At 40.9% G+C, this 17,978-nt stretch overlaps 1 protein-coding gene across 2 annotated transcripts in view; it reads right to left on the bottom strand.

Annotated features, from left to right (window-relative positions):
• Window positions 1-17,978, bottom strand: part of SRRM3 (serine/arginine repetitive matrix 3) — a 713,909-nt gene that overhangs the window by 563,275 nt on the left and 132,656 nt on the right. For both annotated transcript variants that reach the window (XM_073573890.1, XM_073573882.1), the window contains exon 2: window positions 10,465-10,559. The gene's annotated coding sequence lies outside the window, so the exon portion shown is untranslated. The remainder of the gene's footprint in view (window positions 1-10,464; window positions 10,560-17,978) is intronic.

Genomic DNA, 17,978 nt, shown 5'->3' with positions numbered 1-17,978 from the left:
ACTATTGTCCATTTTTGCAGGTTTTCTAATATCATTTTAACCTTGATTCTTGAATGAATAAAGGTTTTCAACCAATCACAAAGAGCATTTTTTTTTGCTGCTAATGAACAATTTTTAGAAGTTTCGGGTCAATGTGATGAAATATACACATCAAATAATTTCAGCTGTACTCTGAAATCTTGTTGGTTTTAACTAAAAACTAAAAATAAAACATAATTTCATCATTCTTTTAGCTTAGAACAGAACCAAACACAGTGTACAGGCCTTATATAGACTACATTTGTTACAATCATTAATGGGATACTGATTGCTCGAACCCCTAGCAATATTAAATGCAAAATAATAACCATGTAATATTTTGAAGGATAATTACTTCCAATTTTCTAATGATGGAAGGAAAAGAAAATTCACAGTTTTGGTCTGCGCTAACTGAAAAGAAGATCCTTGATCCAATAATATAAAGGAGCGTTTTTATTCCACAAGATGCTTCCACGCTGACTGGCATCTTTCTCAAGTGGACAGCTGAATTTTACACTTTAGAAAGACGCCAACCATAGTGAAATAAAAACTGCTTCTTTGTATTATTGGATCAAGGATCTCCATTTTGATTAGCAGAGCCCAAAACCATGAATTATCTTTTCCTTCAAGCATCCTGGTGGATTCAACCCTGAGCAGCTGCAACCGTTATTGAGCTTTCACAGGACTTGTGCCTGCACAACTTGCTCAAGTGAGCATTAACCTGGATTTATTGGATAAAACAATTGAGTTAAATATCTTGTAAACATCCCTGAACTCCCCTGATTTTTCTGTTGTTTTCGGTTTTGCGTTGCGTTGCCCCATTGCAGTGATATTCACATTTGTTGCGTTTGGGGCACGGGATTATTGAACTGCTTTTAAAAATTGGGAAGGTTAAAAAAATTGGCTTGTCTCTCCATTTTCTAAGACACATGAACAGCATGTGAAAACTTGTTTTTTTTTCCAGGGCAAGCTGTAGTTATTATTAGTATTACTATGGGGGTTACATATTGCTGATTCCTTTTTATTCCATTTTGGGGGGGAGGCGAGGTATCTTAAAACAAATGCAATTTTTTTTTCTCTTTCCAGTGTTTACATTTTGAAATATCTGACTTCTACAAATGCAGCGGTAACAAATATGTTTTTTGTTTTAATTCCAGAAAGGGTAAGTAGGGATGATACGAACTTTTATTTTTTACACATTTAGTAAAAATGTTTTTAAATACGTTTATGCATTTTTTTTTAGTCCTAAAGGTCTTATACCTGAGATGTGTCATTGCTTGTACAATACACTGCAATGAGAAGAAAGAAAAACTTTTGCTCCAGCTCCTTCGGTTAAAAAATTTCTTAAAATTTATTTAAATGGTTTAAAACATGATAAGCTCCTAGACCGCACTACAGTGCACACTGGGACACAGAGCGACGCGTTTCGATTGCAGGAGCGATCTTTATCATCTTTGCTCAAACTGTGCTAGAGCATGAAGCAAAGAACTAACACGCATTGCAGGTCTTTATATGAAAAGAACATTAAATGCTTAGAGTGTAACTGCACTCTCTGATGATTTTTCAAAATAAGCTGTAATGTCTGTGCATATAATGAATAATACTATTTTTGGCCAACAAATTACTGTATTCTGTCGTTTTAGCCATTTTCACCCTGCACTAGAAGCCTCCGAAATATCTTATTGTGCTTTGCTTCTTCTCCCCTCTATATAGCTGAAGGTGTAATTGATCACTCACTACAGACAGATTTGCAGACAAATTTGAGCAGTTTTTGAAATTGAATTATCAGAACAGGAGACAAAAAGTGATTGATAAGTGGAAAAAGAGGCATTGATCTCTAATAAGATATATTACAAAGTTTCTTAACTTCACATGTACTGTTTATTTATTAATTATATAATTCAACCATTCTCCACCAATTATACATTCTTTATTGCTAGATTATTTATAACCCACAATGCTAATCGTTGTGAGAATAGAATCCAGCCCTTTTTATAAGCTGACAAAAGAACACGGCACTCCAGAGAAAAAAAAGGAAGGTTGTTCGGTGCTCAAGTAAGCTGTTATGTCTGCCATTACTCCCTGTGGTCGGCATTCCACAGTCTAACTGCTCTAACTGTGAAGAACCCTTTCCTATTTAGATGCCGGGATCGCCTTTCTTTCACACGAAAGGAATGTTTCCTGGTCCTTTGTAAGGTCTTTGGCAAAAATAAATCACATGCCAGTCCTTTGTATTGATCACACATGTGATCTCCTCTGAGACATCTCTTGTCTAAGCTAAACAAGCCCAACTTTTCAAACCACTCATTATAGGAGGAACATTCCATACCGTGTAATAACCTAGTTGCCAGCCTTTGAACTGACTCTAACTTTCCAAAATCCTTTTTAAAATGTGGAGCCTAAAACTGAATCCCATATGCTATACATGGCCTTACAAGAGATTTATAGAGGTCAGAGTACATTGGGATCACAGGATTTTATCTCTCTTTTTGTACACTCTAAAACCGTGTTTGCTTTTGCATAAACTGTAAAAAAGACAGAAGGTATAAAATATCAGATGACTAACTGCAGAATCAAACTACACACAAAGTGTGTCTGCAGTTTGTAACCATTGAGACACATGGCCATGCACTGAAGCTGTAGAACACTAAACAACATGATGTTTTTCAATGAACACTATTTGCAAATTTGCTTCATTTTTTAAACGCAGCTACACAATAAAAGTGTATACAGTATATTGTTCACTGGCACACAAAATAGTTTGATAAATTTGATCCCTTATCCTTGTAAATTATAACCTCAGGTGTGTCTGCAAATTGAGATTCTGGCTTGGCTTTTATCTTAAGTCATGTAACAAGGCTCGTTAAAGGGAATCTGTCACCCTTTTTTTTGGCCTTGCAGCAGCCAGCATACACATCGGGGGCTTATCTACAGCATTCTGTAATGCTGTAGATAAGCCCCAGATGTAACCTGAAAGAGAAGAAAAACACGTCATATTATACTCACCGAGGTGGGCGGTCCGGTCCGATGGGTGTTGCGGTCTGGCGCCTCCCTTCTTCATGCGATGACGTCCTCTTCTCCCGTCCTGAAATGGCTCCGGCGCAGGCACATTGCTCTGCCCTGTTGAGGTCAGAGCAGAATTCGGCAGTGCGCAGGCGCCAGACCTCTCCCGACGCCTGCGCACTGCAGGACTCTGCTCTGCCCTCAACAGGACAGAGCAATGCGCCGGAGCCATTACAGGACGGGAGAAGAGGACGTCATCGCATGAAGAAGGGAGGCGCCGGACGGGACGGCAACACCCATCGGACCGGACCGCCCACCTCGGTGAGAATAATATAACGTGTTTTTCTTCTCTTTCAGGTTGCATCGGGGGCTTATCTACAGCATTACAGAATGCTGTAGATAAGCCCCCGATGTCTATGCCGGCAGCTGCAAGGCCAAAAAAAGGGTGACAGATTCCCTTTAAAGGGTCGACATTGACTTTTAGGATTGCTACTTCCAATAGGTGGCATTAGAGTTCTAGTCCTCTTCCTCTCTGAAGAGACAATTTGCATAATTAGCATATTTCCCAGAGGAGCATGGCGGCTTTAAGTCTCTTCAGAATGACATGCTTAGCATGTCATTCTCCGCAAGGAGAAATGATACTTCTTGGATAACCTCAAGTGTGAAATACTTAACACCAAGCACACAGGGGATGATTCATGAAAATGTTTACCCCAAAAAACTGGCAACAAACACTTTGAAAAGTCACAATATTTTTGCACAGCAAGGAGTTGCGCAACAAATTTTGCCAGTTTTAACACTTTACAGCGTTACCAAAATGGGTGGAACTGTTGAGGTACCAGGATGGGGATTAGTTGTGCCCACCCATCACATTCATCGAAAGCCGTGGCATTCCTTATGCCATACATGTTACTTCAGTCCTTGACTGAAGTAATATTTCTGGAGAAGTGTCAAATAAAGTGGCGTGCACATCTTACTGAATGTAGAACATCTTATTCCTGCACACCCCCGGTGTGTGCAGGAATTAGACTGGTGTACAAAATGAATCGGGGTCTGAGCCTTTGTTAAGCTGTCATCAATGACCTCTCCTTGACTATTCCTGCACACAGTTTCTCTGTAACCACCTTTCCACATCCTGAGTGCTTCAGACATGTCTAGTCTGATGTTTGCAGATTAATTACACCTGCCCAACATCTTCAGAAATGTGTAGAGCCAAATCTATTGATTTTTTTGTACTCTGCAAAAAAGGAAAAGGGTGAAAACATTAAAAAGTAGGAGGACACAGCTCCTTAAACAAGGCCGTTATCTTCCTATACTGGGAGGATAAGCACGCACTTTCCTATTTCACAACACAAATGTGCACAGAAATGGACTTTAACAGAGAAGCAAATATCAGAAAAAACAGAAATGTATTTGTACCTTTCAGAATCGCACATGTTAATACTCACATACATGGATGTGGTTGTTGCTATAGTATGTGTATGCGGTTTCTATAACCCTGATTCAAATGTTTTCACTTGACTTACAAAAATATAATTAAAGGGGTTATTATGTTATCATATCTACCACTTTTTATAATAAAACTGGTTTTGAAAGCCAGCAGCTTAAGTATTGGTGTTAGCAGGAGCCAGAGCTCTAGCTCATATAGTAGCGATTTCCATAAGGGGTCCTAACCCTCTCTATGATAGGTCCTAGCCTTCTCTATGATAGAGCCTAACTTTATCTATGATAGATCCTAACCTTCTCTATGATAGGTCCTAACTTTCTCTGTGATAGGTCCTAACCATCTCTATGACAGGACCTAACCTTCTCTATGATAGGTCCTAACCTTCTCTATGATAGGTCCTAATGTCTTTATGACAGGACCTAACCATCTCTATGATAGGTCCTAACCGTCTCTATGATAGGTTTTAACCGTCTCTATGGTAGATCCTAACCTTTTCTATGATAGGTCCTAACCTTCTCTATGATAGGTTCTAACCTTCTCTATGATAGATCCTAAGCTTCTCTATGATAGGTCCTAACCTTCTCTATTATATTCATATGACCTAATAGACAATTCAACAGTATTTTAAACAGAAGCTTGTGGTTTTCGATCCAACCTGGATACTGCAAAGTGCAGCATCTAAATAACATTATTCTTATGCCCTCGTAAAGCATATAGAAAGTGGCTGCTTGATGTAACAATCCTTTTTATAAACGCTTCCTGTGAAATGACTAAAAAAAAAAAAAAAGGCTAACGACAGATACATTTATACATTTCCTCCAGTACTCATTTTGTTTTATTCTATTCATTCTATTTTCAGATTAAGCATGTCTACAGGCTTGGGTGTCTGATTCAAAATATGTAACAGGTTCCACCTTCAGCTTGTTATGTGCATCAAAACGGGAAGTATTAGAAAAAAATGACTATTTACATGGCTATTATTCTATTACGCTCCATCATTATTGCACAAGTGTAATTGCAACCTTTATACCTCCTATAATTATGCCACTAGTTGTTCAGTTGGAGACTCATACCTTCATCTCACACCGTGATTTTTTGATGTATTTGTTCTCCAGTCAAAGTGAGATTGAATACAACTACAAGATCAGCAATGTGCCAAATTACTTCACGACTTACCATATGAAAGAATAATATATGTAAAAATTCTGATGTCTCCAAGATAAAGAGGTAAATGACTGCAAAACAACATGTACAATTGTGTACAAATAGGCAAATGTGCCATAGGGAAGAGTGAGCACATTAACACAATCATAGTTTAGCTTCTTTAATGGCTATTATAAACAGAGGTGGCTAGTCCAACACGGCATAAGCAGCAATGAGGCCTTAAACACGCGGACTTTCTAGTCTAACTGTAAAACAAAAGATAACTTATAGCACAGTCCATATGCCTAAGGGATTTATCCGCTCAGGATACAGTAAACTTCAGCTCCCACTGTAACTACCACCTGGAGACTTCCCTGTCTCCAAACACACAGCCAAAAAAAAATACAATAGCTGGACATTTAACTTCACCAACCACCACAGCCATTACACAGTACACAGCAGGGGCACATGTATAAGACTATCTCAGTACAGGAACATTATTTTAATCTCTTGGTAACCAGACCAAATTTTTCAAATCTGATGTGTCACTTTATGTGGCAATAACTATGGAATATTTCAACATATCCCAGTGAGTTTGAGACTATTTTTTAGCGCCACAATATATTTTATGATAATGGTAAATTTAGGTTGATGTGTTTTGCATTTATCTATAAAACTATCGTAAATTTGACAAAAATGTCCAAAAATTAACAATTTTTAAACTTTGAAAGATTATCCCTTTAATTCAGATAGTCGTACCACACAAAGTAGTTAAAGGGGTTGTCTGGTCCAAATTGATATGTCAGCAGTCACTCTATGTGACTGCAGATTTATGAATTCCCCCAGCACATGCCCTGTGGATTGCGGGTATTCGCCAGTTTCTGAACTGGAACTGTAGGGTATGTACGCGATATACTGACTCCTGGACAGAGCCCTCCAGTGTGACCGGCGCCGATCCATATACTTGCATTGAGCGAGTCTGCTACCTCTAGTTGACCATGCCCACTGGACGACGGCATCTCTAGTTGAGACGCAGCCACACTCAATACAAGTATATGGAGCAAGGTCACGCCCTCTAGTAGGGCTCTGGCGGTGAATATATGTAGTTCATACATACTCTTCGGTCCCGGTGAAGAAACCGGCAAATCCTTGAAGCCCACAGTGCATGCGCTGGGGGGATTGATCAGTCAACAGTAACACAGAGTGACTGCAGACTTATCGATTTGGATCGGACAACAACTTTTACTAAATAACATTTCCCTTATGTGTGCATTACATCAGAACCATCTGTTCTTTTATTTCGTTAGGATATTAGAAGATTTAAAATTGTAGCAGTAATTTTCCATTTCTTCAAGGAAACTTACAAAAGTTATATTTTGACGGACCTATTCAGTTTTGAAGTGACTTTGTGGGACCTATTTAATGGAAAACCTGCAAAAGTCATATACATTTTTTTAAAATCAGATAATTTTTATTGAAAAAAACCACGGCATAATATTTTACATTTTCTAAAACATAAAAAACACAAACACTGAAAAGAAATACAACAATAATTAAAGCACTATCCATATAACACAATTTGAAAGTTGCATATTTCTTATGTGAACAGAGTCAAGCCTATTGTCAAGCTGGAAATACTAAATAACAGTATTTTATATTTTTAGGCAAAGAAAAACTGACAATTTCCTTCCAACATACCACCCATAAGTATACTATATGTTTCTGTTCAAAAGCCAAATGAAAAATCTATAAGTTTTCATTTAGATACATCATAAAATACTGAAAACATCTATATCATCTGTTCTCCTCCTAACATATGTGAAGGCAACCCTGGGGTATCCAACCATTTTTTTCAAATTTGTGCAGTGCATTTCCTTTTTGAAACACTGCCTTTTCAAGTATTATTACAGTGCTGTGCAAATTAATTGGGACAAAGCATTTTTTTAAGTAAAATTGTAAGTTTGTTACCAGTCAGTGATTCAAACCAGTTTTAACTGCTTTGAACAGGTGTGAGTGGCTGTTCAAAGCAGTTAAAACTGGTTTGAATCACTGACTGGTAACCAACTTACAATTTTACTTAAAAAAATGCTTTGTCCCAATTAATTTGCACAGCACTGTATATTATTTACTTTATTAATTGTGTAGTAATAGGGGAACTGGAATCTATCTAGTGTAAAGCAAGTAATTTGCAAGCTTTGAATAAAATACAAAACATACCTATCACTACTGGGGACTTGAGGTCCATCTCCTCTTCTAGTATACCCAAAATACATACTCTTGGATCTAACCGGAATTTTATATGATAGACCCGTTCGATCAGAGATACCGCCCTTTTCCAAAATACTCCAATTCTTGTGCATCCCATAGCAGGTGCATTAAGTGGGCTTCATCCTTACCACACTTCAGACACACTGAATCGGGCCTAATTCCTATTTTGAGAGGTAAACTATGGATTCTGTACACCCTATAAATTAGTTATACAGTGGAGGAAATAAGTACCGCATATACTCGCGTATAAGCAGAGATTTTCAGCCCATTTTTGGGCTGAAAGTCCCTCTCTCGGCTTATATGCGAGTCATATATGTCAGGGGGGGTTGACGGGGGAGGGGGAGCAGGGGTGTCAGATCAAACTGACCCCCTCGGCACGTCTCTGCAGCCCCCTTGCTTGTCCCACGGTCTCAGGGGCCTGTCTTCAGCTGTGGCGACAGAAACTAAATCTCCGAGCACGCCAAAATGCTTGGTGATCACCCGAGCAACGAGTATACTCGCTCATCACTAAAGCTACCCTTAAAATTATATACTGTTCATGTCTTTATCAGTGGGCAAACTTAACAAATCAGCAAGGGATCCAGGACATTTTCCCCCATTCCATATGATATAGGCCAACGTCAGCTTCCCATTTGTATTTAGCAACAAGTGATAAAAACGGCACCCAAATCATTGTCAGGTAGTTTATACCCTTCAGGAATTAATGGAAACTGGATTGACAGGAAAGAAAAAGTTTACTTTTACCACGTAAATGTTGCTAACTTCTGAACAGGCTACTATAGCCGGAAGACTTTAAGGCCTTATTTGGCTGTGAATTGCCATTGCAAACATCAGGACCAGAAAATCAAGATCTCCGGGTGCTGATGGGGTTAAGGAAGGAGCCCTCACACTCTGTTTGTTCACCATCTAGATGCCATAGTCACTATTGACAGCAGCATCTATGGGGTTAAACCACCATGGTTGGTGCCAACACCGATTGTGACTGATGCAGCAGTCACCTGCCGAGGTTTGTTATTCACTTATATCTCAGGTCAGTTTTAAGTTGTATTGGTGATCACTAAGAGTTTAACGCACCCAATTGTGGAACTTATTATTATTCCTAGATATATTAATTAGAAGGTACATTGTTTATGGGAAAACCCCTCTAATAACGTATACCATTTATATTGTGAAGTCTGGCGAAATAGTCATTTAAAGGGGTATTCAGATCTCCAAGATCCTATCCCAATATGTAGTATTAGCAAATTCTTCCAAACAGAAATGTAGCATAGTTTTTCTGATTCGCTATGTCTCTTCCCTCAAATGAAGGCACTGCAGGACCTTAGGTATCCATGGTTGCGACCACTGGCAACTAACTATATAATTAACAATGCATATCTAAGGTCCTGCAATGCCTGCAAATGAGGAAAGAGACAAAGCAAATCAGAAAATCTATACTACATTTTTCATTGGAGGTATTTTTTAATATTATTATTACACCTACTACATATTGGGAAAAGAAAATATCTTGGAGATGGGAATACCCATTTAAAGCCTCACATTTTATGACAACACCACTTTTTAGCTACATACAGTATATAGGAAAATTTGCCATTTGTACCTGGTCGAAGGTATGTCTTTATTGACTTTAATGATGATATCCCAACACAATTTTTACTCCATAATCCTTCCGTGTTATCAATGTAATGATGTGTAAGTGCCTTAAAACACTTACTGACATCTTTCTCTTGAGTTTTGAGCGCCGTTTTGGTCTCATGTGATCACACCTCTTCTTTGCCCACTTATACAGACACTGTAAATTGGGGTGGAGCTACTTCCTTTAAGGTAAGCCCACAAAGTCTCAGAACGAGACCTTATGTGAGGCGGTTGGTCTGCTTGCAGGTCACGTGGGCCAGGAAAGGAACGGAGTAGCACCAGAAACCAGAGAAGGTGGTGATTGGTAAGTATTTTATACATTCACATCATTATATAGCTTATATGGGCGGATTTTGAAATGAACATTTTGACAGGACATCTTTTTTAACGGATTAAACTATATGTCAAAAAATAAGAAAGATGGTTTGTACAGTTGTTTAAAAAAATAGCTGCGTTTTGATTGATAGGTTTTATAATCCTCATATACATCTGGGAAAATGTAGTGTTGCAGCACAGTCTGTCGGCACCATATGTTGGATGAGATTATCTCCCATAGCCAGTCTATCTTTTCCTTCAAACTGACAATTAAATACAGCTGATACGGGTTCTCTTTTTAAAAACAGTGAAGGTATTACATGATGACTACAGATAGGTAAGCTTCACACTGCAGACTATTACTACTGCTGCTAACATTGCACACTTACACAAAATGAGCAAGAATAGATTTGCAGAAGATTAAACTTCTAGTTCCAGGCTTGTTGCATTTGATTTACTGATTTACTTATTAATAGGAACATAGCCACACATTCTAATTAACTTTCTATTAATATTTTAGCAAGAGACATGACACTCCGAAGTACAAATAAGAACAATGGCAACAGGGCAGACAAGTACAAGCGGGGGAAGTCAAAACGACCGTGTTTAGTATCTGATTCTTTACAGCTACAAACCTTCAGAGCTGATTCTGTATTTGTCTTGGTCAATCTCTGCGTGAAATGTTTCCTTCGAGATTCTGATTAGCATTTATTGTTGTTCTTCTCGAATTCTGGAATAAAAAAAATAAAAAAAAACTTTTTATAGCTTTTCTATAAAACTGAAATAGTGGGCACACATAAGATTAGAAAATCAGAAAAAGCTTGCAGGATTACAGTATATAACACACTATTCATTTCTCCTTATCTTTACAGAGCCTACTGACTCAACAGGACTGCACAAAGGATGTAATCAGTAACATCTATATGCCAATTTCAGATGGCCATATAGTGACATGTTGGGGTCTGTATTCTGGATGGGAATGGATACAATTGGCCTCTGACTGATTTAACAAGATGGAACTTAACTCATAATACAACTCTAGGGTGATCTAAGTTTTGTTTAGCAGAACTAGGGACAGTCTGCTAGATACAGTCATATGTAAAAGTTTGGGCACCTCTTATTAATGTCAGCCTTTTTTCTTTATAACAATTTTGGTTTTTGCAACAGCTATTTCAGTTTCATATATCTAATAACTGATTGACTCAGTTATATTTCTGGATTCAAATGAGGTTTATTGTACTAACAGAAAATGTGCAATCTGCATTTTAACATATTTTGACCGGTGCAAAAGTATGGGCACCTCAACATAAAAGTGACATTAATATTTCGTAGATCCTCCTTTTGCAAAAATAACAGCCTCTAGTCGCTTCCTGTAGCTATTAATGAGTTCCTGGATCCTGGATGAAGGTATTTGTGACCATTCCTGTTTACAAAACAATTCCAGTTCAGTTAAGTTTGATGGACGCCGAGCATGGACAGCCCGCTTCAAATCATCCCACAGATGTTCAATGATATTTAGGTCTGAGGACTGGGATGGCCATTCCAGAACATTGTAATTGTTCCTCTGCATGAATGCCTGAGTAGATTTGGAGTGGTGTTATCCATCCCTTGCGTAACTTCAACTTCGTCACTGATTCTTGCACATTATTGTCAAGAATCTGCTGATATTGAGTTGAATCCATGCGACCCTCAATTTTAACAAGATTCCAGGTGCCGGCATTGGCCACACAGCCCCAAAGCATGATGGAACCTCCACCAAATTTTACTGTGGGTAGCAAGTGTTTTTCTTGGAATGCTGTGTTTTTAGCCTCCATGCATAACGCCTTTTTGTATGACCAAACAACTCAATCTTTGTTTCATCAGTCCACAGGACCTTCTTCCAAAATGTAACTGGCTTGTCCAAATGTGCTTTTGCATACCTCAGGCGACTCTGTTTGTGGCGTGCTTGCAGAAACGGCTTCTTTCACATCACTCTCCCATACAGCTTCTCCTTGTGCAAAGTGCGCTGTATTGTTGACCGATGCACAGTGACACCATCTGCAGCAAGATGATGCTGCAGGTCTTTGGAGGTGGTCTGTGGATTGTCCTTGACTGTTCTCACCATTCTTCTTCTCTGCCTTTCTGATATTTTTCTTGGCCTGCCACTTCTGGGCTTAACAAGAACTGTACCTGTGTTATTCCATTTCCTTACTATGTTCCTCACAGTGGAAACTGACAGGTTAAATCTCTGAGACAACTTTTTGTATCCTTCCCCTGAAAAGCTATGTTGAATAATCTTTGTTTTCAGATCATTTGAGAGTTGTTTTGAGGAGTCCCTGATGCCACTCTTCATAGGAGAATCAAATAGGAGAACTACTTGCAAGTGGCCACCTTAAATACCTTTTGTCATGATTTGATACACCTGGCTATGAAGTTCAAAGCTCAATGAGGTTACAAAACCAATTTAGTGCTTCAGGAAGTCAGTAAAAAGTAGTTAGGAGTGTTCAAATCAAGAAAATAATAAGGGTGCCCATACTTTTGCACCGGTCAAAATTTGGTTTAAATGCAGATTGCACATTTTCTGTTAGTACAAAAAACCTCATTTGAATCCAGAAATATAACTGAGTCCATCAGTTATTAGATATATGAAACTGAAATAGCTGTTGCAAAAACCAAAATTGTTATAAAGAAAAAAGGTTAAATTTAATAGGGGTGCCCAAACTTTAACATATGACTGTATGTCTTTAATACAGTTAAAGTCTAAAGGCCCCGTCACACTAAGCGAGATCGCTAGCGATATCGCTTAAGCGTCACCGATTTTGTGACACAGCAGCGATATTGCTAGCGATATCGCTACATGTGATACTTATCTCCGACCGGCTCCCCCGCTGGCTATCGCTGATCGCGCGAGAACGTCCTGGACCATTTCTCGTCGGCCGCTTCCTGCTGGGCTTCCTGCTGGCGCTGACGAGCGACGCGTGGACGCGGGTGGGAGGACGTCTTCATCGTCACGTCTGACAGGTAAGTAACGACCGCCGACCGCTGCTACGTCGCTGGTGAGATCTGCCTGTTTGGCAGCTCATTAGGGACCATTTAGCGATGCACCAGCGATCCTGACCAGGTCGTATCGGGATTGCTGGTGCATCGCTAAATGTGACGGTACTCTAAGAGGGAACATTTGTCCTTGTCGACAGTGCCATGCCATGTGTGTCAAGTGTCTGTAAATGGAGAGTCTGGTTTGACTTATTATCCTAAGTCATGTGGCAAAGGTTGTTAAAGGGTCGATATTTACTTTTAGGGTTTAGGGTTGCTAAATCAAATTAGTGGAGCTGGACTTCACGTTTTTTTACTCTCTTGGCGTGAACCACAAGGAGAAATGTTCCCTCTCAGAGGCCTCTCACCTAGCCCAATCAGATCTCTTGATCTGCACTAATTAAAGGCAAACACCGTGATACAAGTATCTGAAAATGGAGTGTCTGGTTTGATTTCTTACTCTAAGCCACGTGCCAAGGCACGTTAAAGGGTTGATATTGACTTTTAGGATTGCTACTGTACATCCAATAGGTGGCACTATAGAAGCAGAACCACATAATTTATAGAGTGACTAGTCAGTCCACAATAGACACCAATGGCACCTTATGGACCACACTGACATATACTAGGGTCTGTCAGATTGCGCCTTCGTGTCTGCTGCTTTGTCGGGTAAAATATCTCTGCATACTATACTATCCTTCTGTGATTCATTAGCAATGTAACGAGGTCACATTCTTTTTTGCACTCTGGAATTTGCTGATGTTTTTTGCATCAAATTCTTCAAAATGGTGCACTCGGTTCATGACTTTTATGCAAAATTAAGAAAAACTGTATGTATTTTTTGACTGTTACATTTGTCGCATTAGAACCAAAATGAAAATCCACAATTAACCTTACTCCAGACAGGAACTCAAGTGAGGTGCTCAAAAACATTTTGAAAAAGCCGCATTTTATGAATCTGTTTAAAAACATCTGAATAAGAAAATTTGTTGAGAACAAATTAAAAAGACTTAGAAAAGAAAGACAACTTTAAACATAGTGAAAAACTTATAGAAAATATGGCGCAAATACTGAAATCACTAATAGAGAACAAATTAGTCCAGAAAAGAGAAATAACAATGTTAATGAATTGCGACCATCTCCATTGGGTAATATGCATCTCACAGTAAATCACAATTTATCAGTCAACATTTCTTTACAATTCATCAAATATGGAATAATTATCAAGCATAACCCTAGCCTGAACATTGTCTTGCTATTCTGCTATCACTTTCCTCATTGTCCTCATTGCCTTTGCAAACATAAAAACAGGCATTTAAATAATGAAGGAAATATTATTTTCTGTTTAACAAATGTTGAAATGCACAACGCATTTTCAATATCAAGCTCATACATATTTCATCAGTCTCCTACCAATCACGCATTTGTTAGTTTATTCTTTCCTTTTCTTTTTTTTTATGTCCTTAGCGTACCCAGGAATTTCAGATTTAGAGTATTGAAATGCAAGTTGCTGGCGTCAGCTATCTGTGAAGAAGTACGAACAAGTAAAATATGAGATGGGCAGCGCAAGCAATAAGAGCATATTGTGAATAAAAAATAGCTCCGAGGATATGAGCATTTGCTGCTTATTGTATTTTATATTGAAAGTGTCTATTCTGTAATAAATAGTAATGGCATAAACACTTAAAATACAATGTATGGTACGGAATAAAGTCATATCACCCACCCATAAATATAACTAAATAATAGCCAAAAGTGTCCAAAGAAAGGAGATATGTGACGTTAGTCACTACTCACATACAAGCCGTGAGGCAGGGCTTTGGGGTAAGATAATAAGAGAGCATGTCGTAAACTAAAGGGATAGACAAAGGCAAAGTCAGGTCACGGTCTGAGGTCAGAATACCAAGAAGATAGTGGAGCAAAGCAAAGGCGCTAGGCAAATGGAGGGTTAAAGCAAGGTCCAAGGTCAGGCAACAACAGAGCCACAGAGCTCAGAAATACAAGGCAAACATTCACCATCGAGCAAAGGCTACGACTGGCAGAGATCTGGGACTGACAGCTTAGCTAAGTATCTAGGTAATCACTACAGGGAACACCTGAAGGAAGCTTAGCACCTCCAAGTCTCAGATTGGATGGATGAGCTGTCAATCAAAATACCAACAGCCCAGCAAGCACCTGCACTAAATTGGATGACTGAGCTGCCTATAAAAATACTGACAGCTCAGCATACCCCTGCAATAGATTAGATGACTGGGCTGTCTATTAAAATACTGACAGCTCAGCATGCCTCTGCATTAGACTGCATGACTGGGCTGTCTATCAAAATACTGACAGCTCAGCATGCCCCTGCATTAGATTGGATGACTGGGCTGTCTATCAAAATACTGACAGCTCAGCATGCCCCTGCATTAGATTGGATGACTGGGCTGTCTATCAAAATACTGACAGCTCAGCATGCCCCTGCATTAGATTGGATGACTGGGCTGTCTATCAAAATACTGACAGCTCAGCATGCCTGTTGTGAATTCACTTTCTGGCCTCCCTCTAGTTATTACTGAAGGTAGTGGAGCTGGTCAGATCGACAGAGGGGTTGCGAGTTCTCTTTCTGGGCTCCCTCTGGTGGTTACTGGAGGTAATGGAGCTGATCTGATTGACAGAGGCTTGCCACCTGATAATGATGATGACGATTGGAGACCTGGGGTTTCAGATTGGGATTTATGACAGCCGACTCCCTCTATCCCTGCTGGCTTTTTGCTTCCTGTTCCTCCTGAGGTATGATTTCTCCAGCTCTGTCCCTGCATGTTCAGCTAAGTGGTTTATTTGCTATTCTGTTTGCATTTGATCTGGTTTTGTCTATCTCTTCTTGGTGCGGGTCAGCCATCTCCGGCTGGGGCTGTGCTGAATCACCGCCCTTATGTTACTGCTTGTGCCAGTTTGTTTTATCCCCTGTTAGATTGGTCTCTTTTTGCTCTGCTTTCAGAATATACCAGAGTGCTGATATAGTGGGGGGCGAAGTCGTGTGATTTCAGTGTTTTTTGCATCAGACGTGTTGGACTTTTTGCAGGTTTTTTTGTGTGATTGCAGACAGTGTCTTTGCTTTCCTGTCCTGTCTAGTCAATGTGGGCCCCATCATTTGCTCAGTCTATTTTCCTGCCTGTGTTTGTGTTTTCATCTCGTCTCACCGACAATATATGTTTGGAGGCTATCTATTCCTTTGGGGTCTGCTCTGGGGCAGTTTAGATTTTCCCTTTCTTTCTTTAGGCTTAATTAGCTCTCTGGCTGTGCCGAGGCGTCTAGGATCATAGTAGGTACGCTCCAAGGCTACTGCTAGTTTTGTGGATAGGATGAGGGGTCTACAATCCGCTTAGGTACCAACCTCTCTGGTTTTCTGTGGCTTTGCCTGACCTGCTCTCCTCCACGGTGACCCATTCATAACACATGCCCCTGCATTTGATTGGATGACTAGGCTATCAAAATACTGACAGCTCAGTATGCATCTGCATTAGATTGGGTGACTGGGCTATCAAAATACTGACAGCTCAGCTGTCACGTCCGCTATGTCCGCCATGTCTGTTTTGCCTCATGACCCCTGGAGCGGTGTGCACGCGCATCTCATGTCTGCTATCCTGCATGTTCCCTAGAGCAGTGTGCACACTCACCTCATGACTGTTGGGCTGCAAGATACCTGCGTATCTGGTCTGCCTTCTGCAATCATCTCTGCATGTCTGGAACCATGATCATGTGACCTTTCATAAGTTCCAGTACTGTCTGGTTCTGCAATCATCTCTGCATGTCTGGAATCCCTGGTCATGTGACTGCTCTCTATGATCCTGGAGGATCTGAACCGGAAGTCCTTCCATGATCTTGACCCGGATCTGCAGGTGCTATGGTACTATATCAGACCGCCCCTCCCTATGGTCAGTGCCTGATTATTGTGTTGCTTCCCTGCATGGCTGCTTGGTCTACTCGGTCGCTCCCTGTATTCTGTGCCCCTGCACTCTGCTCTGTTGTGTGTCTCTGCACACGCTCTGTGCTTGTATTCTGCCTTAGCCTATTTTGTCTATGTCTCGCCTTAGCTATTCTTTGACTTGTAGTCCTTCCTCTGTTTTCTGCCTTGCCTGTTTCGCCATGTCTAGTCTTTGCTATTCTGAGCCTTGTAGTACTTCTCATGTTTCTTGACTCTGCCTGGTTTTTCGTACCTCCTGCGTGGTTCCTAGCATGCAGCCCTTCCTTGAACCCTGCCGTGGCTCCTAGCACGCACCCTGCTTTGAACCTTGGCGTGGCTCCTAGCACGCAGCCCTTCCTTGAACCCTGGTGTGGCTCCTAGCACGCATCCTGCCTTGAACCTGGCGTGGCTCCTAGCATGAAGGTTCCCTTGCCCGATTCCTGTGCCTTAGCCGTGCCTTGTGCTGGCGTTACAGCCGTGTGCACTGGCCAGTGAGATGTGCCTCCCGCGTGGCTCCTAGTACGCACCCTGTCCTGAACCTTGGCGTGGCTCCTAGCACGCACCCTGCCTTGAACCCTAACCCTGGTGTGCCCTCTGCACGCGCAGGACCCTGCCTTGAACCCTAACCCTGGCGTGCCCTCTGCACGCGCAGGACTCTGCCTTGAACCCTGACCATGGTGTGTCTCTACACACGCACTCTGTCTTGTACCTTGTGCCTTGGCGTGTCTCTACACACGCACTCTGTCTTGTACTTTGTGCTTTGGCGTGTCTCTACACACACACCCTGTCTCGTTTTGTGAACCCTGGTGTGTCCCCTACACACGCACCTCGCCTTGCACCTTGCTTTGAACCCTGGTGTGTCCCCTACACATGCACCTTGCCTTGCACCTAGCCTTCGACCTTGGCTTTTTCCCTAACACGCACCATGCCTGGATATCTGTCGTGCCTCCTTGCCTGAACCCCGGTTTGCCTGCCGGATGCCCGAAACCTGCCGATCGCTGCCAGAGATCGTAAGCCTGATGACTGCAGCCTGCTGTCCGGAGCTGATGTCCGTAGCCTGATGCCCTGATCATGTCGATCGTTGCCAGCTGTCCAGAGTCCGATGCCATTGTGCCTTTGCCTGTACCCAGGCATGCCACCTTGCACGTACTATGCTATGGACCTTGGCGTGCCCACGCACGCACCTTGCAC

Source organism: Dendrobates tinctorius, unplaced genomic scaffold (assembly GCF_039654945.1).
Source record: "Dendrobates tinctorius isolate UK_male_01 unplaced genomic scaffold, ASM3965494v1 ptg000007l, whole genome shotgun sequence".
Lineage (NCBI taxonomy): Eukaryota > Metazoa > Chordata > Amphibia > Anura > Dendrobatidae > Dendrobates > Dendrobates tinctorius.
The sequence above is the reverse complement of the archived record's forward strand: the minus strand, read 5'-3'. Positions and strand labels throughout refer to the sequence as shown.